Genomic DNA, 24036 nt, shown 5'->3' with positions numbered 1-24036 from the left:
TTTGCTGTCTGACTTGTACACAAGGAACTTGTCCCTGGGCAGCTCCATTTTCCTCAGCTCCTTCAACTACTGTGCCATAAGACGGCAATTTATCATACACTTCAAGGCCTAAACAACGCAACTTTTCTCTCACATTTAGAAAAGCCTTAACCCCCATTTTAGAAACAAATCCAACTTCAGCTAAATTGGTGCGGCCCGATTCTGGATAGCAATATCTTTTGTTGAAAATAGATATAATTCGGGACGTTTTTTTTACCAATAACAAGATCGCTCCCCTATTAAAAGGTTTACCAGACTGTCTATTTTCTTCATTAGTAAACCAAAGTCTCTGGACCCAATAAGGTGTTAGCTCTTCTTCGGAGTTCATAGTATTTTCAATCATAACTTCGGAAGAGTGTGTTGTCAGTGATGGAGTCCCGCTCCTTTCATTTCCAGTTCCTACGCATTTGTCTGGTTTCTTAGTCTCCAATTTGGGTAAAGAATCATTGATCTCGCCCTGTGAATAGTTGTCTGCGGTTCCGATGTATCAACTGTACTTCCCGCTTTTGCTCTTGTCATGTTAAATATCGGGGCAATCCTCAAACCGGTCTCTCTTAGTATTAGGGCTTTAGAAACTGTTTTCTGTTTAGTTAAGAATATTGGTGCAAGCTGTAGCAGCTTCCCTGTTGTCTTTGATCTGACGGTGTCCTGCTGATGTGGATTTTTGTCTACATTTGTAGATTTTACTTCTGTCTGAGTGCCCACTGATTTTTTGTTCATTTCTACTTCTTTTACTTTTCCTGGGACAATATTAGCAGGAATTTTTTTCTTTTGTTGTTTTTTTGCTTTTCTGATACTGTTCCGCCCTGAACTTCATACAGTGGGGATTCTACTTCCAGATTCTGATCGTTCTTTTCCAGTTCGATATGATTTTCTGGGTTATCCCCCGGGTCCGAGATCCCCTTTACAAAGCTATTCACGTTTGATCTCCTTATTTTTGAACCCTTCATGTTTTTTGTTTTCTTGTCCTGTCTACATCTAGACTTAGAGGACATATGATTTGGTTTTTGGTTTTGGTTTGGTTTGGCTATGTACTCCTCTTCCATGGAGTTTCATTTGCAATTACTTCTTGTGTTGATATCTCAATTATTTCATCTTGGTTTTCTGGAGACTGTTCAAATAATAAATATGCGACCTGTGCCAGGCGGCAGAATTTTTCCATCACAGACTCCGATAGAGGAGTATCATCAGCAAGTATGTTCAACCCTGGCTGAATGTCATATTTTTTCTTGTCAGTTTCCTGCTGTTTTAAAGGATTTGTTTGTCTAGAATTGATTTTTGTTAACAAGTCCTTAATCTCAGAGTCCTCCGTTAGCAAAGAAGTTAGTTGTTGTTTAATTTCACTTAGATCTTCACTTTGTTTGGAGAAGCCGTCTTCCATCCTTATCAGTGTGGGCAATACTGAGCAGTTTATTACATTGCTTTGCCCTACCACTGTGAATTCGAATTGTTCAATGTCTTTTGTCATTTCCATCAGGATTCCTGTATGTGTCTGCACATCCCTTTTAAGAAGTTCAAAAACTTTCACCAATGAATTCAGAACATTATTTTATGCTGGTGGGGTTGGATCCCCTTCCCTAGGATCTTGACTCTTGCACCCACGGGCTACCGAGGATCTATGTGCAAGATCTATTTTTAGTTCATCAAATGCAGCTGACTCTCTTTGAAAAGCTTCTGTTGAGTTCAATCTCTCTTCTTGGTATAATGGATTTTGGGTTAAGCTCAAAAGGTGGTTAGGAGTCCTTGAAAGATCTATTACTGAGATTGGTAGTTCTGGTTGTCTATTCTCAGTCATTGAGTTGGGATCCTGGTTTAAGAGCCTCAGGGAGTTTGAAGTGAGGGCACTCAGGCTATTATGCCTTTGTTTCTGGAAATAATGATCAATAGTCCCTTTTATATTTGTTGATGTCAAAGTGAAGTCCCTTAGTAAGGTGGATGGAATGTTTTTAATTGTATCTCTCAAGATGTCTTCTGCTGGTGTCTTATCGGCTTGAGGTTCTTGATGAATTTGAACCTCCACTAGGTTAGTATCGTTTGTCGGGGTAGTAGGAATATCTGGACCTGGAATGTTTTCTTCAACCTGCGAAGATTTTTCCATATACAAGCCATCCCACTGAGGAGCTCTTAGATCATCGGCAAAGGGACTACTCCTCAGATTGTAGCGGGAGGTCATTTCTCAGTTTTGCAGAGCTCTTTATTAAGTATCGTAGTGGATGCTCAATACGAATTATTATTGTTCGTTTTGCATGAGATTATTGTTATTATTCAAGTGCAATTCCACACTTTATCTTAGGAGATGAGATGGTAAAAAAAAAGGGATCAAAGGAGTACTATATCCAACAGTCTCCCGTTTTTTCTCACCATTATTTCTTCTACCTTTTGCCTGCAGTTGAATTGTATTAGGTCTGTTATTGCAGTGGGTTCAGATGATAAACCGACACACAACACACAACACACAAATGCCGCTGTGTTGCGTTTATTATGGTGGATACAGTCAGATTGTAGACACAATTCTTTTATTTGTCTATAACGGTGCAAAGAGCCCACAGAAATCTACCACTCTGCGGAGCTCTGCACACGTATTACCACCTCTGTTACCCAGTCAGTGGGATCAAAGAGACCCAGTCTCCACAGTCTCCCACTGGGCGCCGGCGCCAGGCGGCACACAACTCACAACACAGAACACACAGCGCACTACCCCCTCAAATTGAGTGCCAGTAGTTTCTTTTACGACTTAATCAGCAACTTAATCAGTAGGTAATAGGCCTACTTCAAGTTACCTTCCCCCCCTGCTCACTGCTACTGCCCTGTTCCCTTACAGGCACTTATTCATCAGAGTTCAGAAAAAAACATACTAGGGTTCACTAGGCTCGGTTTTTGCTTCTTTTGCAGGCTGCCACAAGCTGCTTGGCTGCTCGCTGACGCTTCCCCTTCCCCGGCACTTCCCCTGCGTCCGTGCGTAGCAGTCCGCTATGTAGCAGTCAGCAGTCAGCTCACCAGGCTCGGGCAAAAAAAAAACGCCGGGTATCGCACACGGCTTCATGCTCACAGCGTTCACAGCGTTTTCACAGTGTTTTCCCGAACGATCTCAGCAAACGCCTAAAACGAACCTCCCGTTTGGAAAAAAGGACCTTGCGTACGTCACTGATTACTGTCAAGCCGCACTGGGACCTGGGAACAAACACAAAACCAGCCGCTTCCAACAGAATCATATTGTCGTACTGCACACTACCTTCCTGCATGGTCCTGCTGGCTCTGCCACTGTTCAAGTTGGTATTACTACTATTGGCGCTCCAACCTGCTGCTTTTGTGCTGCCCCGCTATCCAGGGTGGTTTGTTTGGCAATGCTTTAACTACCCGTTTCATAGCCAACTGCTGAGCATGCTCTATGAGCTATTTGTAATGCTTTCACTGGTTCTTTCACCTGTATTATGCTAAACATTCAAGGGTTGGGCTCCGGATTAAGCGGCAGTGAATACCTAAATACGTCAGAGACCTTAAGGGTGATGGTCTCTTGTTGCAGAAAACACATCTGAACATAGCAGAATCAGCTAAACTGCGCAGAGGATAGGTGGGGTTGGCAGTTCACTCCTCTTACCATGGGAAAAGAGGGTGGCGCATAAGCATGCTCCCCTTACGATCCTGAAAACCAAGGCTGATGGGGAGGGCAGGTTTGTATTACTCCATGGGCAGCTACATCGCCAGTGGATCACGCTTATCAATATTTATGCCCCCACCACAGATCTGCCGTGGTTTTTCATACATTCATTTGCTACATGCACACAATACATGGGACATTTGACACTGCTCAAAGGGGCCTTTAATATAGCCTTGTCTCTGGCCCTTAACAGACTTCCCACCACCACTAACACAATGCAACAATGCAAAAAATGGAAGACTCTCCTCTCCCTGATTGCAGACGTTAGATTGATACATGCCTGGAGACATAAGAACGGAGACGGGAAAGACCACTTTTTTCACACCATCGCCTTAGCTACTCACGATTGGATTATTGGCTTCTCCCCTGCAATTTGACCCATGCGATCACCTCATGTGATGCAATATCCTCCCCATGACACTCTCGGATCACGCGCCAATCTGTTTGGTGATCACTCTTGCCGATACACCCCAGCACTCCCGTTGTTGGTGACTTAACTTGATGGCTCTAGGATACCTCGACTTTGTTGAACGTCTGAGGGGTGACTGAGGTGTTTTGGCAGACCACCCTCACTGATGATTTCCATATACTGAAATGCTGGGATGCTTTTAAAGCCTAACTACAGGGACAATGCATCTCACGCTTGGCATATAAGCTCAACACCTGGAGATCCCAAGATCTGAACTCCAAGGAGCTGAACGTGAAGATAAAAGGTCACAAGACCCCACAGTACTCTCAGATATTCTCTGCACATGGACTGTGCTGAACTCCAAGGAGCTGAACGTGAAGATAAAAGGTCACAAGACCCCACAATACTATCAGATATTCTCTGCACATGGACTGTACTGACACGGGTTACCACCCAAGGGCTCAGAAGGCCTCCACTAGCTGGGTGCATAGGCTGTACACAGAGGGGATAGATCAATCTGCATGCTTGCATTAGCATTAAAGGGAAACCATTGTGCCCACATCATAGAGGCGGCACAGGACACTGATGGGGTCTGATGACCAGGGATAAGGTGATCAACGACCCTGTTGCTGAGTTTTACAGCTATACGCCCCTCCCCCAGAGAGGGACCTCAATTAAATTCTCAACTTCCTTCAGACTCTCCACCTCTCGGCCATCAGCCCGGCAGATCTAAATGTGCTGAATGTCCCACTTTCGGATGAAGAGGTGCAGTGCGCTGTGATGAGGCTGGGATCCGATAAGGCTGTGTGCGCAGATGGCATCCCCATGGACCTGTACAAATCCCTGGATGACACTGTGCCCCTGAGGCTGGGCCAGATGTTTAGAGAAGCTAAAAATGAGGGTTTGCTCCTGCAGTCTCTTTCCTAGCCGCTAATATAGTTGTGTTCCACAAGAAAGGGAGGGACCTAATGTGCTGCATATCGCCCAATCTCTCTTATGAAATCTGATGTCACAATATTGACATGAACCATTGGTAATTAAACTCTGGATGGAGCTGGCACTCCCACCATGGCAGGCATAGTACACAGCATCACTTGTCTCATGGGCCAAATGTTGGTTAAATACAACGGATCCTGGTAGCTGGCGAGCAATGGAATTGCATATACTACATCCATACACACCACAGGAACTGCTGGCTATCCCACCCACACATGTCCCATGAGCAATTAAAACTCACTCCATTGTCGGCCCTACACTTGCACAGTAGTATTGAATGGGCATACTAACTGGCTATGATGCGAGGGAAACCCCGCCATGGATTAGCCTACAAGCTTTTCTTTCATTCAGCACTCACGCAGTCCTCTGCGGCCGGCAGACCTCACACCGGCAGGATGTGAGGATAATGGACGTATGCGAGGACTCTGAACTGTTGCCATTATCAGAGATGAGGGGCCTCCTTGGGCTTACTGAGAAAGACTGGCTATGTTACATGCCGTCCTCCATTTTACCTCATTTGACTCCAGGGCTAGAGAGCCGTTATAATGCAAATCAGAGATTGCGCAGGCTGTTCTTGACTTAACCGAAACTCAGTACGTTGTATGACTTTTGTATCCCTAATAATCTTAGAAGGAACGCACAACTAGCTACGATATGGGCCGAGGATCTAGAGCGCCCCTTATGCACGGAAGACATATACTAGACCTTTGCAATCACTAAATATGCATCATGTAGCCGGAAGCATAGGTAGAAGCAGTACAAAATCATACAGAGAGGTTACTACAACCGGGCTAAGCTATCTGCCATGGGACTCTCACAATCCCCCGACTGCTGGAGGCACGGTGGGCCGATAGGCACCATTGGTCATGTCCTGTGAACCTGCACGATTGTCCGTCCATTCATTCTGGCACACTGTATCCAGGGGTGTGGCCGCCGTGGTGAGGTCAAACGTGCCCTTGGCGCCCACCACCAGGTATTGGGGCTTGCAGATGATTATTGGCACGAAGACTCTTTGATGCACAGGGTATTTATTACACACATTGCATTGTTCTCAGCGTCTAAAGCCCTACTGATGGAATGTAAATCGCCAACCCTGTCTTGCTTCAAGCGGATAGCAAATCCTGCCAGCGCCAAAAGATTTCAGAGAGCTGGCATCCACCCTTATGTGAGACCCCTACTTGGCTAAAGTACTGATGACATGAACGTGGGGACACGGTCAGGGGTCTATCCCATGCTAGCACTCCCTTGTTTTATACTGGCCTGTTACCTGTGGCCGTGCACAGCAGGTCATATAGGACGGAGGGAGGGAGGGAGCTTGAGGGGAGGGGGTTTGCTATTGTTCCTATTCCCAGCTTCGGAATATGGTACTGGGCTGTTGGATGGACTATACCATTTAAGGGACGTCACTCTGAAGTTTGTAGCTGTTATTCAATGTCATATCTGCTTTAACTTTTCATTTATCCTGCTTAATTGGATTGGTGTATGATGTTTGCTGCTCAACCGTATAATGTTCTATCTCAGGTATATGGTCTGTGCTTTTTGCTTTGTTGTTTACAATATTCCCATAAAAATATTTACAAAAAAAAAACGACACTTGGTTTCCTGTCAAAGTGCACTTACATAATCTAGACATCATCCGAAGCGCTCCGAAAAGGTGCTCCTCTCAATCGTCCTACACAGCTATGCCGCGGCACCAAGCCTTAAGGAGCAAACACGCTTTTAACCAATATGGTGCTTGCAAACGGCTCCTTTTTATGTGCACAATTACTGATCCCCTTAGAAAAGCGCTGCAGCCAATATGTGCGGACAAGAAACTCCCAACTTCTTGTGGGGCCTAGTGATCACATCAAGGGGTCACCAAATGTCAGGGCTGACTTTGGATATTTGTACTCTAAAATAGCCCACCTCTCAAGAAGTGCATTCAGGTTGTCATTAAAACAAGTTTATTTGACAACGGCCGCTGAGAGAGAGGCTAGACAACTCCTTGGAGATTGAACTAACCAGAGTTTCTCTGAACCGCAGAACAGATACAGCATATATACACATTTTCAGAACAGTTAACACACTCCCACATTTCCCTCATGTTCACTTACAAGTCATTACCTGAAATACAAATGGGTTGGCTCTATACAAGATAAGCTAATCCCCACAAGCTCATTGGCTGCCTTCAGTGTGGCACCATCCCCTTAGACATACAAATTTTCATGACATTGGAAATACAAGCCCAGCCCTCTCTGGTTTCTTCCCACAAGACACACAACCCTCACATGGCCTACAATACATTTTTAGTACAGCTTCCAAATGGTCACAACCATGCAATGCTAAATCTGACATGCATGGTTTAAATGTGGACACTTTATGAGTCTATACAAAGCTAACAAACGGCTCCTTTGATCGGGCACTAACTCGTTTCTCCAAGCACTCTGACAATATGGATATTTATTCTTGGTGTCCTAGAGGCCTTTGATTGTGTGCAACCACCAGTTCAATTCTTTTGGCCCCTGTTCCCATTATAATATTTTCCTGCTAATCTATTTGACCATCTCATAGACCTGCGGTCATCTTTGCTCTCAGTCACCCTTTTACAGTTTTAGCCACTAACCCTAGATTGACAGTGCCAGGTGGCAGATGCTTCTTCTGCCACTCACTCAATTTAAAAGCCTAGCCCTGGGCCCTTGCTTCTTTGTTCTATTTCAGATCCAAATAGCCATTCCCATGTGGTTGCAGCTGTCTTGTGCCAACCAATACTTTCTTCCTCGGCCAGCCAGTTTTCCCAAACAAGAATGCATGCATGTTTATTTTATGCAGTTCTGTTCAAAACTACTGCATTCCCTCATAATGGGTACCCCATTCAAGAACTTTTCCCCCACTTAATATAAAGCTTCTGTGCTTTAAATCTCATTGTGCTATGTTGCACAGTGTACTTCCATATTATATTCATACCATGTATGTTACTACATGTATGCAAGTCTAAAATGTATCCCACTAGACACGAAATAACACTAAGTAACTAAGTAACCTTAAACAAACCTCAATTAACTAATATAAATACATGCAAAACTACATTGTAACAATATTACATCAATTTCTTAATGATAATATGGTGCACGCAACAAGAATTTCTCTATTCTATTGGGATAAAATCGATCTACCCCAACACAGCCCATGCACATGGTGCCAGAGAGGCGAGGCCGCTAACCAATAGTCCACCTAGGTGTAGTACTCAGTGGGAGGATCTCATGGGGAAGTCTCCCACTATGGGACCAGGGACAACTCTTCGGGGAAAACGCGTTATGTTAACAATACATCCCAACCGCCCTCATCCTCATTCCCTGGACACAGTGCACTAATCTGTATACCAACCTACCCTGTTGTCGCCAACAGGTAACCCTTGTGCACTCTTTTGATGGCAAGTAACCTCATACAGTCAATGGCTGATGCCCATATTAAAGTATTCAATATTATACAATGCATAAACAAAAATTGTTATAAAGAAAAGTCAGATTTAATACTCAATTGTATCCACTTTTTCAAAAAGATTGTGTTTAATATTATTCCAAAAAGATATGGTTTAACATCCCAAATTGAATTCCATTCCAAATAAAGTTTGGTACAAAGAAACTTAAGAAGTTTGGACTGACTGAGTCCTAGTGCAGATTAGTACACAACCAACAACAACTCAAAAAATGAAATTCACAATTTTTGTGTCTAAATCTATTTACATCCTAATACAAATTCCAAGTTTTAACAAGTAGCCGACGCGTTTTGGATTTTCCATCCATCATCGGGGCTTATTGGGTACAATTTCTGTTCAGAGGTAACAGTTCATATTCATCTGTGTACCTAAAGTTACTGATAATATTTAATTTAGTATTTTTAGATTTCATCTTTTCCACATACATCAAGGTGTATCTTAGGAAGACTAACCTCCAGTGGTTTTCCGTCACCCCCAAGGGCTAATTCATTCGTGATGTATTTGGGTATATCAATGTGAAGAGAACACATGGTTCTCACTGCTTGACAATCTAAATGGGACAACATAAATACCACATCATTGTAACCTTGCATGGCTCCACAACACTGTTGTTTATCAACATTTCTCAATATCTGATTTATTTAAAGTTGCAGAATAAATACGGTCAGTGTAAATAAAATGTGTGTGTGATACCATACATGCTAGCCCTTTCGAATCCATTGAATTAACTCGTCCACCTTCCGGTCTCATGATTATATCTGCCTCGATGATTGTAAAGAACATAACTGGATGAAATATGTGTTCTAATTTCTGCCATGCGCATGTACGTTACAGTGACGATCCAATTGTGTAGAATTATGTATTACAACCCCTAAGGTCAGGGCTCCATTAAATTTACAATGACTGTGCAACAGTCCCATAACCACACTAAACATAGATTCTTTTCGAGCACTAGTAAAGTATGGGGTGCATATTACTAGCTGTCATGCAAGTATGGCATTGTGTCAATAGCCAACAAACAAAAGACTTCACTTACAATAACAGCGTTTACTGCTGAGTTTTCTGTTCGAGCAGGTTTGGACGGCAAAGAAGCTTTTCCGATGCTCGTTCACTACTATAAACACTTGGTTGGCATGGTAACCACCACGTGGACCTTCCAACCCTACTGTCCCGCCTGGCCCAGATCAAAATCTTGGGTCAAGTACTTACCTGGTTTTCGTCCTTCCTGCCTGACAGATCTCAATCTCTTTCTCTTGCTTCTTTCTCATCTTGGTCCTGCCACCTCAGCTGTGGGGTGCCACAGGGCTCTGCTCTGTCCCCCATTCTCTTCAACATTTACATCTGCTCTTTAGTTTGTCTCATCCGCTCCTTCGGCGTCAGGTGCTATTCTTATTCCGACCACACCCAGCTTCTGATCCGCTTAAATCTTGACCAGGCTGAGGTGTCGTTGTGCCTTCATCAGTGCCCGACTGCCGTGGGAGAGCGGATGGGCCTTAACTGGCTGAAGTTGAATGGGGACAAAACAGAGGTGCTGGTGGTGGGGTCCCCCCGGACCCTTCACTATGGATCTCTTCCTTTTGGCCACCCTCTCTTGGTTCTCTTCCTGTTCCTATGGCTAAGGTAAAAAGAGGTGATCATGTCAGCCACACTTTCCATGGAGGCCCAAGTATCGGCAGTATATCTTCACATGATACTGGGGTCACTGCGTCCGTTGGATGTGGCTGCCATGGTGTTGAGCAGGTTGTACCACTGTAACTCTCTTTATCTGGCGCAGCCTAAGGGCTTGGTCCAATGTCTCCAACCCCTTCAAAATTTTTCAGCACGTATGGCAACTGGGTCACCTTATGGAGCCCACATTTCTCCAGTTCTTTGCTCTCTACACTTCTTCCGGTGTCTCAACGTGTTGTCTTTAAGTCCATTTGCATTATTCATCGAGCTTTGTATGATTAGGGGGCAGAATATCCTTGCTCCAAGTTTGTCCGCTATTTTCCAAAATGTTCGCTGCGCTCAGCGTCGGCAGGCTTGCTTTGTATTCCCCCCTTCTGTCGCACCCGGATTGGTGGACGTGCCTTTTCTATTGCAGCAGCGCAGTTGTGGCATGATCTTCTGTTGGCAATGAAAAGGCTGCCAAACAATATGACCTTTAGGAAAGCCCTAAAAACGCATTTATTCTGTTAAACACGGTGACATCCTGTGGCTCCCTGCCTCATGGTACTTTGTCTCTCGCTCTCCAGCGCCATGATGCCTCTGGGCGACCATGCGCTATATAAATGTGCTTAACATAACATGCCTGCTCGCGTGTGGCTGTCGGCCATGTTACTAGGGGAAAGCTCTATAACAATCTCACATCTGTCGCTGGGACTAACCATGTCCTCATTCACAATGATCAGGCTACGTGTTAGCTCCGCACCCACGTGTAAAGTACGGCCTATGAGGCCAGTGACGTAAATCACTCTGTTATACAAGGCACTTTTGTAATATTATGGTATGGGGCTGGGGGCAACCGGGTTGAAAGAATTGACCAAGTGCCCCCACCCTGTGCAATGTCACTCAGTGATGGAATAAAACCATAGGCAAGTAAGCTACCTAAAACCCTCTGGGAATGTATGTGCCTCGCAAGGGCACTATAACTGTTCTTCAGATTCATGGAAAACCTGCACCTCTACACTCCAGTACATTTGGCACCTTATCAGCGTGAGTTTGTGGTACATAGCAGCAATGTAATCAAAACGGTACAACTTCCTTTCATCGCGGTACATTTTTTCACTGGGTTTTTTTACGAAAAAAACCCAGTTCATTTTTTGGGGGGGGGGGGTTAGAAAATTATATATATGGGATGTTGGTGTTTGGCAATAGATAAAACTGAAAAATAATGTTAAAAAAAGTGGAAATAAAATAAAAATAAACAATGGCTATTTTCGTTACAAAATTTGCTGCAAAAAAACTGCGAAAAAATATTCCACGATACGTTATCTTGACTGTCCGGCATTCAAGAAGCGAAAATCTCAAGAGGCAGAGACTGGCCCAAATTCTTTTAGTGGATCAAATCTACACAGCAAGAGTCTGTGGAGAAACCCTAACTTTCCCAACCGTGTGAACCATCATTTAGGGGTAGGCTTTCAAGCTTTGAACTCACAAGCTATCCTTCCCATAAGAAAGTCCATAGAGGGGAATGATTTCCATCTTTTTTGTCCACAAGATTGTCGAGTACCAGAGGAGGGACAAAATAATAATCTCCTTAGGTTTACAACTAAGTTTCCCCTATGGCATGGGCATTAGGTGTTACTCTCTACAGAAAGAGGATTAAAGATACAACCTATACTTTCCTGGGGAGAGGAATTGAAGTTTACCCTTTTGAATTTTTCTGATGATCCCATTGAGATCAAACAGGGCCAATTGGGGGAAGCTTAAGGTATGAAATCTTATGGGAACCTCTTACCTATCCATCTTTGAAAGAAAGTTAGAAGAAAATATTTAGCAAAAGGGGAATCAAAATCTTGTCTGTGGTCCATTTAAAACGGAAAGACGATTCTCCCTTGAGAAGGATGTGTTACCCAAATTAGTCACTCCCCCAGAGAGTTTGAGGATCCATAAAATGAGAAATAGGGGGAGATAACATAGACATGGTGAGAAGCTCTTGTGAGGCCCTATGGAGCCCCCATTAAGTCATCATCTAGTATTCCATCTTCCTCGCCAGAACTACGGCCTATCCACTTTACCCAGATAAGGACAGCATTAGAACAGGATTGCACAACAGCCAGGTCCCTATGGGAGCAGACAAAGGGAGGCGATTATCCTCCAGTAATAAACCCACTTCTGGACTCCTATCAAAAGTGGTACTCTTGCAAAGGGTATGGACATGTTGTAAGATCTTGTCCATTGAACATGGGTGATCTTCCCAATTCACTGTCCTTCAGAGAACCCAGCCAGACTCAAGAGAATAAGGAAGGGATTGAGCCCTCATAATAACTTGTTATACAGTCAATTTCGTGTGATGTTGGAGTAGAAGAAGATCCTAAACAAGTCTGACAAAATGGGAAAAGATGATAGGAACCAAAGAAAGCCCTATGTCTTTGTTATACTGGAGAGACAACCTTGTGTAAAGTCCCTGTTACCTTAGAAGGAAGGAAAAATTGTCTGGGCGGAATTGGATACAGGAAGTAAGGAAAGTGCCATAAAGAAAAGGGTTACTCCCTCAGGGTTGGAAAGAAGTCGGAAAAGAGAGTAACCTGTGTACATGGCCATATGAAAAGATATCCCTAAGCCTGAATCCCTATTACCATTTTGGGAAGGAAAATAGATCTTAACTGTAGCAGAGATATCTAATTTACCAGCTCAGTTACTCCTGGGAAGTGATGTGACCCAATTCGATAAATGGGTTTCAAAAGTGGCACAAGTAAAATCCAAGACTCCTATAGTAGGACCTCCTCCCCAAATGACACTGGAGCCTCCAAAATTTGAAAGGAGAGCTAGTGAGGAAGAAAGTGTTCGTTTTGTGGAAATTAACGCAATATCACAGAGAAGAAAATCCAGCCTAAACATGCAGGGTTTCTTGGACCGACAACCTGGCTGCTCCACAGTGGAACCCGAAAGGGCTGAGAGCAAGATAAGGTAAACTTCCTCTCCCCTTTCCATGTAAAGCACGCTGGTCCAACCTGTGTTGGGGAAGTGTATGTGAGAAACCTGAGGGTATTCTCATTCCTACTCTGCTTGGATCCTCTGTGCAGGTGGCCAGGGAAAGGCCATTGCATTTGGATCCTGACCCTGGGGGTGCAGCTGTGAGGGAGGATCACCTGGGTGGACGGTTAGGATATAATAAGTCATTTAGATAAGTGTTTCTAGGCGCGACAAGACAAGGAAGGGATGACAGAAGGAGGACAAAACAACGATCTTACTAGGACTTGTGTCATTCAGATTGCACAAGTGCCGGGGGTAGAGAGGGAGAGAAGTGCCAGGGGGGAGGGGAGAGTGCAAAAGAAGACGTAAGTGCTGCCAGGAAGTGGATCATAAGGGCAAGGAGTCGGGGAACTGTAGGCTTGCAGATACAGTCCCTAAGTGGATGTGGCCTGGAGGCAGTGCAAGGGCAACTGGTTGTGCTGGAGCCTGGTCCTGTAAGTTCAGTGGGTGGCTAGGTAACCAGTTTGCACAGCAGACAGGTGCATCAGCGAGAGAAAGAGAAAGCACAAGCGAAAAGGAAGGTCTTGAGTTGCTTCCGGAACTTTAGGTGGTCCTGCTCAAGTTTGAGAGAGGCAGGAGGCTATTTCAGAGGGAGGCCCCAACCCAAGACAGATATCTACCTCCCACTCTCTGCCTGGAGAAACTTCTGACCCTCAGATAGTTGGAGGTGGATGAGCGGATGGGTCGAGAAGGAAGATCCTTAGGAAGAGAAAGTGGGATGTATTGTGGTCTCGGACCCCAGAAAGCCTTCTGAATGATACAGAGGGTCTTGAACTTGATCCTTGCAGCCAGAGGGAGCCAGTGGACAGGTTTCAGGGCTGGAGAGATACGATCATTGGGCTTAAGGCCAAGGACAAGTCTCGCCGTCCTGGTTTAGTTGTAAAAGGTGAAGAGTAGAGGCAGGTAGATTTAGAAAGAGGCTGTTGCAGAAGTCCAGCCTAGAGAGAAACAGGGCTCTGGAGACAGAGTTTCTGGGGGAAAGTGAGAAAAGGAAAAATACCTCTGAGGTGGTGCATCTGATAGTTTTACTTCTTAGAGACAGAGATGTGAGGAGAGAAGGTGAGAGTGGAGTTGAAGATGACACCAAGGTTCTTAGCCTCACAGGAGGGTGCATGTAGAGGGCCCAGATTGGGCGGCCAGAGTGAGAGAGGGAAGGCGAGAGCAGGTGTCCCAATGAGGAGGATCTCAGTATTACTTGCATTAAGGCAGAGCTCATTGGAGGCACACCATTCTTTAATTGCAGACAGTCAGTCAGGTATGAGAGAAGGAGCAGAAGAGGCTGAGGAGAGCCTGAAGGAGAGCCACGTGTCATCTGCATAACACTGAAAGATAGAACAGAAGGTAGAGATACGGTTGGTCAGAGGTGCCAGGTAGTGGTTAAAGAGCCAGGGAGAAAGGTTAGACCCCTGGGGAACACCACATGTACAGAGAGAGATGGAAAAGAGAAAGGACCCAAGTTGGACCTGGGCGGGTCAATCTGAGAGAAAGGAGGTCAACGAGGCTAGGGCCTGACCAGATACCCAGGTTATCACAGAGACAATTGAGCAGGATGGCGTGGTTGACCGTGTCGAAAGCAGAGGATAGATCAAGAAGAATGAGGACAGAAGGAAGATTAGAGTCAAGATTAGAGAGCAAGTCTTCACGGGTGTTCAGGAGAGCAGTTTCCGTGGTTCTGGCTGCTCTGAAGCCAGACTGGTGGTCATGGAGACAACCAACAGATTCAGTATGTAGATTAAGCTGGGAGATGGCCAGTTTTCCATGAGTTTGCCCAGGAAAGGAGTGATGGAGATGTTGACGTAATTTGCCAGAGAGGACGTATCGGCAGAGGGATTCTTAAGGAGGGTGTACACAAGGGAGTGATTAAGGGGGTAGGCAAGGTTCCAGCGGCAAAAGAGTGATTGCAGAAATCGGCCAAGACTCGACCAAGTGTGTTGATGTGGTCCTTAATGGTTCAGGAGGAGCAGGGGAGCACCTGCTTTGACGAGACTTTCATAGGTTGGACTTGTCTGGAAACATCGTAGGGAGTGAACAGGGAGGAGGAGGAGGAGAAAGGAAGAGTAGATACAGCCGGAAAGGGACCTGGAGTTGTAGGCAGAGAGGAAGAGGAGGTAGAGGAAGAGGAGAGTGGACAGGATGTCCTGAGTTTAGTAGTAAAATTAGATGCTAGAACCGTGTAAAGGGCATGGCAGGGAACAGGAGAGATGGAGACTGCAACAGGATTGGCCAGCTCCTTGCAGATTTTGAAATGTTGTTAGAGACTGCAGAGACACGGGCTTGGATGTAGGTTCTCTTCTTAGAAAGGACAGAGAGTCTGTATTGACTTTGGAGCAGGCGACAGGGCAGTTTGTCAGAGTATGAGCCTGATGCCCTCCACTTCCTCTCAGCCACCCTACACTTACGCTTAAGGGTGGCGAGGTCGGAATCGTACCAAAAGTTGCACTTGGATGCAGGCTTCAAACGGATCCTCATGACAGGTGCAAGGACATCCAGATTATTAGAGATTGAGAGATGAAGGTTGGAAAGGGCTGCGTCAGAGTCTGAGTCAGCCGAGAGTGTAGGAGGTGGCGAGAAAGTAGCAGCGAAAGTCTCCACTGACACACACTGTAACGCTCACCTGATTCTCGCAGAGGCGCCGGTCTTGACTGGGCGACTACAGTATCTTCAAAGGTGATGTGCAGCACCCGGTTGGCTCTTTGGGCTGGACCTCTGTGCACTGTATGCCTGACGTGCAGAGTAAGATGTCTGCAGATAGAAAATACGGGGTTAATGAACTGGGGTTATTGGGGTATCCCTATCTCTTTCCTCTTCTCCTCTCCTGTAGACCCCCACAGGTTAACGCTCTCACCTTAGGTAAGTGAATGCCGAGCTCTCCATCTGCCTCGGGGCAGGGTGCTGTAACCAGTTTCTTCACTGGATAGGTAGCGCAGGCCTCTTGACTTCAGAGGACTGATGTCCGTCGTTTACTGCACGAACTGTAAGTTTCGAGTAACTCAAATGTCTTTAAAGTCTTTAATAATGGTTTTGCAGGGTTCCGGCGATGGCGGATGACGGGCTGAAGTGAGTTGAAGATGGAGCCCGTGTGATGAATAGAAGCGCCTGGAAGCACGTAAGTAAGCGCTTGTTGCCAGCTTCACGATGCGCTCTAACTGTCTTTTTATTTTGCAGGTACAAGTTCGGAACGGCTGCAGGGTGCCGGGATACCCACTGGGTTAGATGTGGAAAGGAGTAATGGCACGTGAGTATTAAAGTTCCCCAATGTCTTTAAACGCACCTTGTTTTGTCTTTCAGATGCGGGATGCAGCGCCGACGGCCTCCGGAGCGTGCGAAGAGTTGGTAAGCTTTTGTCTTTCAGATGCCGGAATGCAGTGTGAAGACCTCCGGAGCGCACGAAGAGTAGGTAAGCCTTTGCCTTTCAGATGCCGGAATGCTAACCTGTTCTTTCTTGTCTTTATAGGTGTTGCTGAAGACTGGATTCAGGATGGTAAGCCTTTTTCCTTAGGCCCAGGACCGGATGCAGAAGACACGATGAGCGTTCTGCTGCAGAGGGTGCAGAATAACGCAAAGCAAGATTCATCCACCGGGTGTGGTTTAAATAGCCTCCTGTAGTGCTTAGGTGTCTCCTTCCACAGCCACGCCTAGGTAAGAAAAGAGTTCCTGGTAAGAAAAGAGTTCCTGCCTTCCAGAAGAGTTCCAGTGTTCTGAATCTAGGGAGTGGCTCCAGCCCCACCCAACAGGAAAAGTAGTTCCAAACAGAAGAGGATCAGAGGCTCAACTGGCAGGCAAGTAAGCAGCATGGTCTGCTGCAGGTAAGTCCACCCAAGCATTATGAGCCTGGCGCTTCCAGCGCTGGGACTGGGCATATTTATGAGCCTGGTGCCACTGGCGCCAGGACTGGGTCCAAAAGGTCCCAATTGGGACTGGTTGGCACTCGGAACCTGGGTTATGGATCTGCTTCCAAGGGAGTTGGGAAAACCCTGACCTTTTGGAAGCAGAGATCATGACACACACTTCATGAGCCAGATGACTAAGAAGGTGGGTGGCAGTGCTGGGGCCGACTTAACCTGAGGGGCACAGAGCGACAGGTGAGAGGAGCGAAGAAAATAGTCATTACAAGAGAGAGGAGTGGTGAGAGGGTTGGGGAGGGGGAGGTCTGAAGAGATTAGAACATCCACTGTGTGCCCTGCAGAGTGAGTGGGGCCAGAGGGAAGAATAGAGAGAGAGAGAGAGAGAGAGAGAGAGAGAGAGAGAGAGAGAGAGAGAGAGAGACAGAGAGAAAGAGAGAGAGAAAGAGAGAAAGAGAGAAAGAGAGAGAGAGAGAGAGAGAGAGAGAGAGAGAGAGAGAGAGAGAGAGAGAGAGAGAGGTTGTGAAAGAGCCCCGAGGAGGGGCTAGGAGCATCCAAGTGGATGTTGAGGTCTCAGAGGAGGAGAAGTTGAGAGGTAGAGGCAAGGAGGGAGGAGAGGTCAGCCCACTCAGAGGAAGAGAGTGACCTGGCCAGGTGGCCTGTAGATGGTGGCCACAGTGAGAGAGGACAGGAGAGATAGAGAGCCTGCAAACCAGGTATTCAAAGGAGGAGTAGGCCTGCATAAGAATGGCAGAAGCAGGGATCCACATCCTGGACGATCAGGGCTACTCCTGCTCCAGGACGGTTAGTTCTGGGTATGGAGAGGATCTTGTAGCCATCAGCAGTGTGTCAAAACTTGTGACAGAGCTGGCCATGAACCAAGTCTCGGTGAAACCGAGTACATCCAGATAAAGATCTTCGAGGAGACGGCAGATGTGCAACGCTCAACTTAGCTCTGCGTGGGCACCAGGAAACCTCTTCCGTGTGGTGACTATGTCAGGACCCTCTGGTGGAACTGAACCCCTGGCCGTGACCCTAAAAGGGATACACAATACTGCGTTAATGAGAGTGGTGGATAGGGCTTCTCCCTCCACCCTGTACCACCCCTCCCCCTGGGTTCCCAACTTTCGTGGTCGCCGCTCACCTGATTTATCAGGAAGAGAAGCTCTCCATCCTGCTATTTCTTGAGCAGGGGCGAAATAGGTGTAGAGTCAGTTACGTCACTGGCTGTGGTGGTCTATATCCAGCCCAGGCCTGCTACGGCGTGGATCAGTGTCCTTTCACCTTGCGGCGTAGATAATTGTCTATAAAGGGTGGTTTTAAAGTTCGGTTTGGCTGTGCACACTGTCCTGTATGCACTTGTGTCCTTTTGCCGTGTAAGAGTTCTGAGCAGTTTTTCTTCGGGGCACATTAGCGTCCTGGTTGTGCCCTGTTCCTTCTATGATTGGCGCTCTGTAGAGTGTCTTGATGCAGAGCACTGCGCCTTTTGTGCATGGTGCTATGTTGTGGACCATATAACAGCTGCCGGCCTTGAAGGCACTATGCTGGTGCTTTCTGAAGCGCCGCTTTTCCCCCCAAGCACAATGTTGCTTTCACCTTCTTCAATTGCTGCCTTAATGATATGCGCGATGTTAATACAGTTCATAACGCTGCTACCTTGTGCGGTAATTCCACTTACTAACTGTTGTCTTGTTTCTTTTCTCTTTCCAGCAGGAACGGAAATGGAGGAGTCTAAAAGCTGAGATGCCAAGAAGCGTTGCTGCCAGGAATTCACACAAGGATAACAAGGCGAGTGCTGCCGAGGATCGGAGACAGGGTCCGTAGAGCAGAGCTCTGTCTAACAGCTGTTTCTTTCTTCGTTCAGGTGCTGAGAGCAGGAGGAAGGCCGGTAAGCGTCACGCTGCAGTGGCAGAATGACATGGAGCAGGGAACCCTTGCATGGGTGTGGCTTAAATAGCCAACCATACCCAGCCACACCCAATGACTAAGCATGCCCACCCCCACCCAATGACTAAGCATGCCCAGCCCCACCCAAAAGGCAGAGCCAGCCACACCCAAAGGCAGTCCTGCAGCATTTTAAGTGCTGCTTGGTTTATTCTGCATACATGTTGAAGGAATAAGAAGTGGCAGGGCATAGTCACCTCATGAATAAGAAACATGGCACCAGGCACGCCAAGCTTGGGCCCAACTCTTTTTGTTCTTTCTCAACCTGGTCAAAGAACCCCAATGGTGCCTTGGAAACCCCGGGCAATGTGCATATGTGCCTGCTACTACACTAGGGTAGGTGCAAGGGGAAAAGCCAGTATTGGTAGGGCCAGTGATCGTGACAGATGTCCGAGGAGTGTTTGACAGCGGAGCAAGAGTTAAGAGTAGCGACGTGGAGCAGATTGCCACCTTTGCAATACTTCCGTGGAGGGGTACAAGAATGACATACACCCTGCGGAAGTGTTACAGGTGCCCGAGAACGGGCAGAGGAGGAAGGAGGAGATGGCAGAGTAGTCAGAGAGGAAAACAGGGTGCCAGAGAGGTGGCAGAAGGAGGAGGCAGACCAGCCAGTGAAGCAGAGGAGGGTGCCAGAGAGGCAGAGTAGTTATAGAGGGGTAGGTAGGAGTAGCAGGAGAAGGAAGGAAGTTGATAAGATGCAGGAAGCATCATTCGAAAAGGAGGAGATTGGCCTGATGACCCTGGACCAAGACAGTGCCATTTAAGTAGACATTAATGATGTTCTTGTAGGAGTGGAAGGGGGCCAGGAGGGCCTCCCACAGGGTTCCACCATTAATGGGAGAAGAGGATAAAAGGAGTGAGAACGGAGACCATATGGGGGGTCCATAGGCCTGAAGACAGAACAACAAAGAGTATTGGGGAGGGACCTGTCTGAAGGAAGCACTGGTGTAGGTGTCAGCGATAGGGAGGTCTGGGTTGAAGACCAGGATGTCCCTTTTGAGCTGCTTCCTACCAGACATAATGAGAGGGATAGGATAGTCAACAGAATAGCAGTTAGAGAAGATAGGGGAGACAGAGAGCACCGTAGTGGGTGCAGACAGAGATTAAGGGGTGGGGGCAGCCTAGGCAGGAGGGGGGTCACACACAACGGGCTAACAGGAGGGAGGCACAATCAGCATCACACACAAAACAGGGAGCAACAAGTAAGTACACCACAGAACAAGAAGACTGGAACCTAAGGGGTCCCTAGAGGAGTGAGTGGAGTAAACAGTGCAAGCAACAAATGTCCACCACAATAGTACTCAAGGGCATGAGAATGCACGTACAATACAGAAAACGCAAAACTCGTAGTCCTAGGGGACCTGGAAGGGAGGAAGAGAAATGCACATGATGCAGCGTGTATTCAATACAATGGTCACCCTACAAAACAAAATGTGCAAACACTAGTAATCCAGGGAGACCTGGAAGTAAGAGTAAAATGCGAGCAACGGATCAGATTGACAATACAATATTCACAGTACGAAAGGGAGTGGAATGGAATGCAGAGACACAATCAGGGCAAATACACTGGTCACGACTCACGGGAGCCCGAAGAGTAAGGAGAGGAGAGAGCAGGCCTGGGTTGCGTGGGGAGCAACGCTGAGAAGGATGCGCAAGGCCAGGGGTAGCAGGAGACAGGTTACGTGGGGAACAACGCAGAGAGGGATGTGTTAGGCTAGTTTCGTGGGTAAGTTGAGTGCAGAGCAATGCTGGAAGGATGTGCTAGGCCAGGGGAGCGGGGACAAGTAACGTGGGGAGCAATGCAAGAAGGATGCGCGCGGCCGGTGGTGCGGCCAAAGGTTACGTGGGGACGCACGTGGAGTGAGGACGGGGGAGCTGGGGCCTAAGTTGCGAAGGAACGCAAGTGGGGAAAGGGAGTAGGGTCAAGTCACGTGGGGAGCAATGCAAAAAGTATGCGCTAGGCCGGGGGGGGCGGGGACAGATGCAAGGAGGACACGCGTGGGGGAAGAGGGAGAATGGGACAGAAGCGCAAGGTCAGGGAGTTGCGTGGAGTGCAGCAATGCTACTCTCTCTCTCCCCGAACCTTCTTACCTTGCAGACACAGATGGGAGAAAATGTTCCGTGCTCGCAATCTGCACCACTACCCCATCGCCGCCAAACACCTGTGTCGCACAACACCGCGGGCTTGTCCTGCGAGGGCTTTAGCGCAGAGGGTCCTATCCTCGGTTTGTAACGGTTCGGGAGTGTGTAAAGTTATGTTATGTGCTACGTGTCGTCGGGCAGGGTCTCCTGCGTACCTGCGTCGCACAACACCACTGCCTTGTCTTGCAAGGGCTTGTTGTTGAGTATTGGAAGTGGGTTGTTGAGTATTGGGAGTGGGATGCCCTCCGGGGGAGACATGGTACCCCTCCTTTCTAATTGAGGATAGACCTAACCCTCCCCCAACATTTATGGGCTAGTATAAGCCGGCTCCCCTCATTTCCCCATGTGACACTTTACAGTACTGAGACGAGGAAGACGAGACAGAGTATTGAACACTATACCATTTTCACACTTTTGCACTGGAACAAGGAAGATGCCTGCAAGATGTCCTCTTAATCATGGCCAGGCAAATCCAATTGGAAATCCACACTTGCAACCTGGCAAAGGGTTGCAGGTGTATAAAGGGAGGTGACATGTGAAGCAAACAGAGAGACAGGGAGACCTGTCGGAAGGAGATGAGCAGGAGACCCAGTTTTGGAAGCCGAAGCAGTGGTGGGACCTGTGGAATAGCCAGTATCCTCGTACGAAGCCCAGGAAGCCTATTAAGCCCAAGGCGTTTTGGGCGTTGGGCTTGAGCAGGAGCCACTGTAGTGAGAAACCTGCAGCCAGAGCTGCAAAAGCATCGGAGGGAGCGGGACGCTGTCCGCGTCCAGTCGGAGGCAGCGGAGCCAACAGCGGGGGCACGACAAGCCCCTAAATGCGAGCGGGGCTCATAGCAGTGGGTCCGTCAACCTGCAAGGCTGTAAGAGGGAACGGGAGCCCCCGAGGAACATCGCCTAAGACCAGTGAGTGTCAGGAGAGGCACCCGGCAGCCAGGGGGCATTCCTAGTGGGTGGCGAAGAGGTAATACATTAGAGAGCTCAAGGAAAACGTATTATTAAAGACGCTAGATGGATATTGAATAACGGATCAAATGGGAACTTGAAATTAAGCACATTGAAAGTATGCTAAACAACAAACTGAAGGAAACTTAACCATTGAGCTTATAGCAGTGTGTTTGGGGAGGATGTATGCCTTAAATAGACTTTTGGGGGCTATTATTGGAACCTGTCGTTGATTCGCATCACCTGGGTGCTTTTACCTCCACCTTTTGAGTGGAGGTAACTTCACTGCATATTTGGCAGAATTACTGGCAATTTTTTGCAGTATTTACAAATTTTAGTTTGAGTATTCCTGGGTAAAACCATGGTTATCTCTCGCATTGGGAAAAAAAACACATGCCAGCCTTTTCATTTCTGAAAAGTCTCTCTCCTGCAAAGCACCATAGGAGTCTTTACAATCTCGTGATAAGGGGGCACCCCCTTCTCTGTCAAAGATGTTTTTAAGTACTGGATGCGATAGCACCAGGCACCCCTGTTAGGGAGAATTCTCCAGAATGGCTAATTTCCCTTACCTACTGAGTCCCTCAGCAGCTTTGCTCCATTTCTATGATTTATTTTTTTCACCTGGTAAGAGTGTAAGCCTTTTTTTCCCACTCTTGCATGTGTTTTGCTGTGTGTGTTTAACATTTTTGTGTTCATAGACTGTGGAGCATCACCTACTTCCTAGGCATCATCTTTATACTGTGTGTTACACAGCACCTTCAGTGCAGTGACACAGGGTTGTCTTTTTCAGACTTCCAACTTTAAATTCAATTTTCTGGGACTGACTACTGTCTCCCAGAACATGTAAAGTTGCCATTGACTTTATTAGTCTTTTTCAATCCACAGACCCAGTACAAACTTTCTTACATAGAGTTCTGGAAAGGGTTAATAGATATCCCTTTTTGTCCGTTTTTCATGCAACATTATTTTGTTCCCTTTTCATTACGATTTGGCTGGTGGCAGTGGCATCTACCATATTTTTCCTACTGCGGTTTATTTAAATAGCCTTGTTACTGTTTTAGGCTATCTTGGTAGCTTCAAACTTAAACCCGCTGGACCACATTTACCTTTATTTGGTTCTGGCTGGCTTTATTTGCCATTTCTTTTTGTAAAAGTCTTACTCGTGTTTTACTCTGCGCGCCAAATCAGGTTTGGTTCCTTTGTTCACTGAGCTTTGGCAGGCTTCTGCACAGAAGCACTCCTTAGTCGCCTAAATGTCTGAGGGGGCCAGGATGTGAGGGAGGGTTTTAGGACTCCCTGCACAGGCCCATGTTGCATTTGGTGTGTTTGGCTGTGGTGACTGTCCCGCCGGGACAGCCTCCCTGCTGTGCGATTATAGCCAGGCTGTGTGAATGGGGGAAAACTGCATAATAAGCAGGTCTCTGGGACTGAGAAGGCAGAGTCGCCACTGGATCGAGATAACCAAAGAGAAGCTGACAGAAGAGGACCTCTACCACGACTGAACCCCCCGATGTGAAGCCCTGAAGGCCTGCTGCGGGTCTGAACTTCGATGACAGGGAAGATCTGCAAGGAATCCTCTCCCCTTGAGCTGGTGGGACCAACCAGTTCACCGGCCTCCCTCCTCTGGTCGAATTTGCTGGGCACAGCTACAGTGAACCGGATAGCCAGGAGGACCGGACCCCGCTTGGGTTTTAAGGAGCACACCTTTTATTCGTTGCTTTGCTCTGCTGCTGGTTTCTTCCGTGGGCAGTGCAGGACCCTCCAGTCTTCCTACTTTGTGTCAGTCCAACAGTCGCTTCAGGAACCGTGAGCCTGCAGGACCTGCCAGGAATGTCTGCCTCCAGCCTTCTACTCCATTGAAGGTACTGTTCAAATCCAGTCGTTCGTTCCGTCTGACCGCAGTAAAAGTG

General features: G+C 47.1%; 1 protein-coding gene across 3 annotated transcripts in view; it reads right to left on the bottom strand.

Moving 5' to 3' along the window:
• Window positions 1–24036, bottom strand: part of SLC25A40 (solute carrier family 25 member 40) — a 964848-nt gene that overhangs the window by 899193 nt on the left and 41619 nt on the right. The window contains exon 1 of one of the 3 annotated variants that reach the window (XM_069648382.1): window positions 9030–9141. The exons of the other annotated variants lie outside the window; for them this stretch is intronic. The gene's annotated coding sequence lies outside the window, so the exon portion shown is untranslated. Of the gene's footprint in view, window positions 1–9029; window positions 9142–24036 lie in introns of those variants that run through there. 3 annotated transcript variants of the gene reach the window in all.

The sequence above is a fragment of the Ambystoma mexicanum genome, chromosome 2q (genome assembly GCF_040938575.1).
Source record: "Ambystoma mexicanum isolate Mex_15411 chromosome 2q, UKY_AmexF1_1, whole genome shotgun sequence".
Taxonomy (NCBI): domain Eukaryota; kingdom Metazoa; phylum Chordata; class Amphibia; order Caudata; family Ambystomatidae; genus Ambystoma; species Ambystoma mexicanum.
This window is presented reverse-complemented; position numbering and strand designations above follow the sequence as displayed.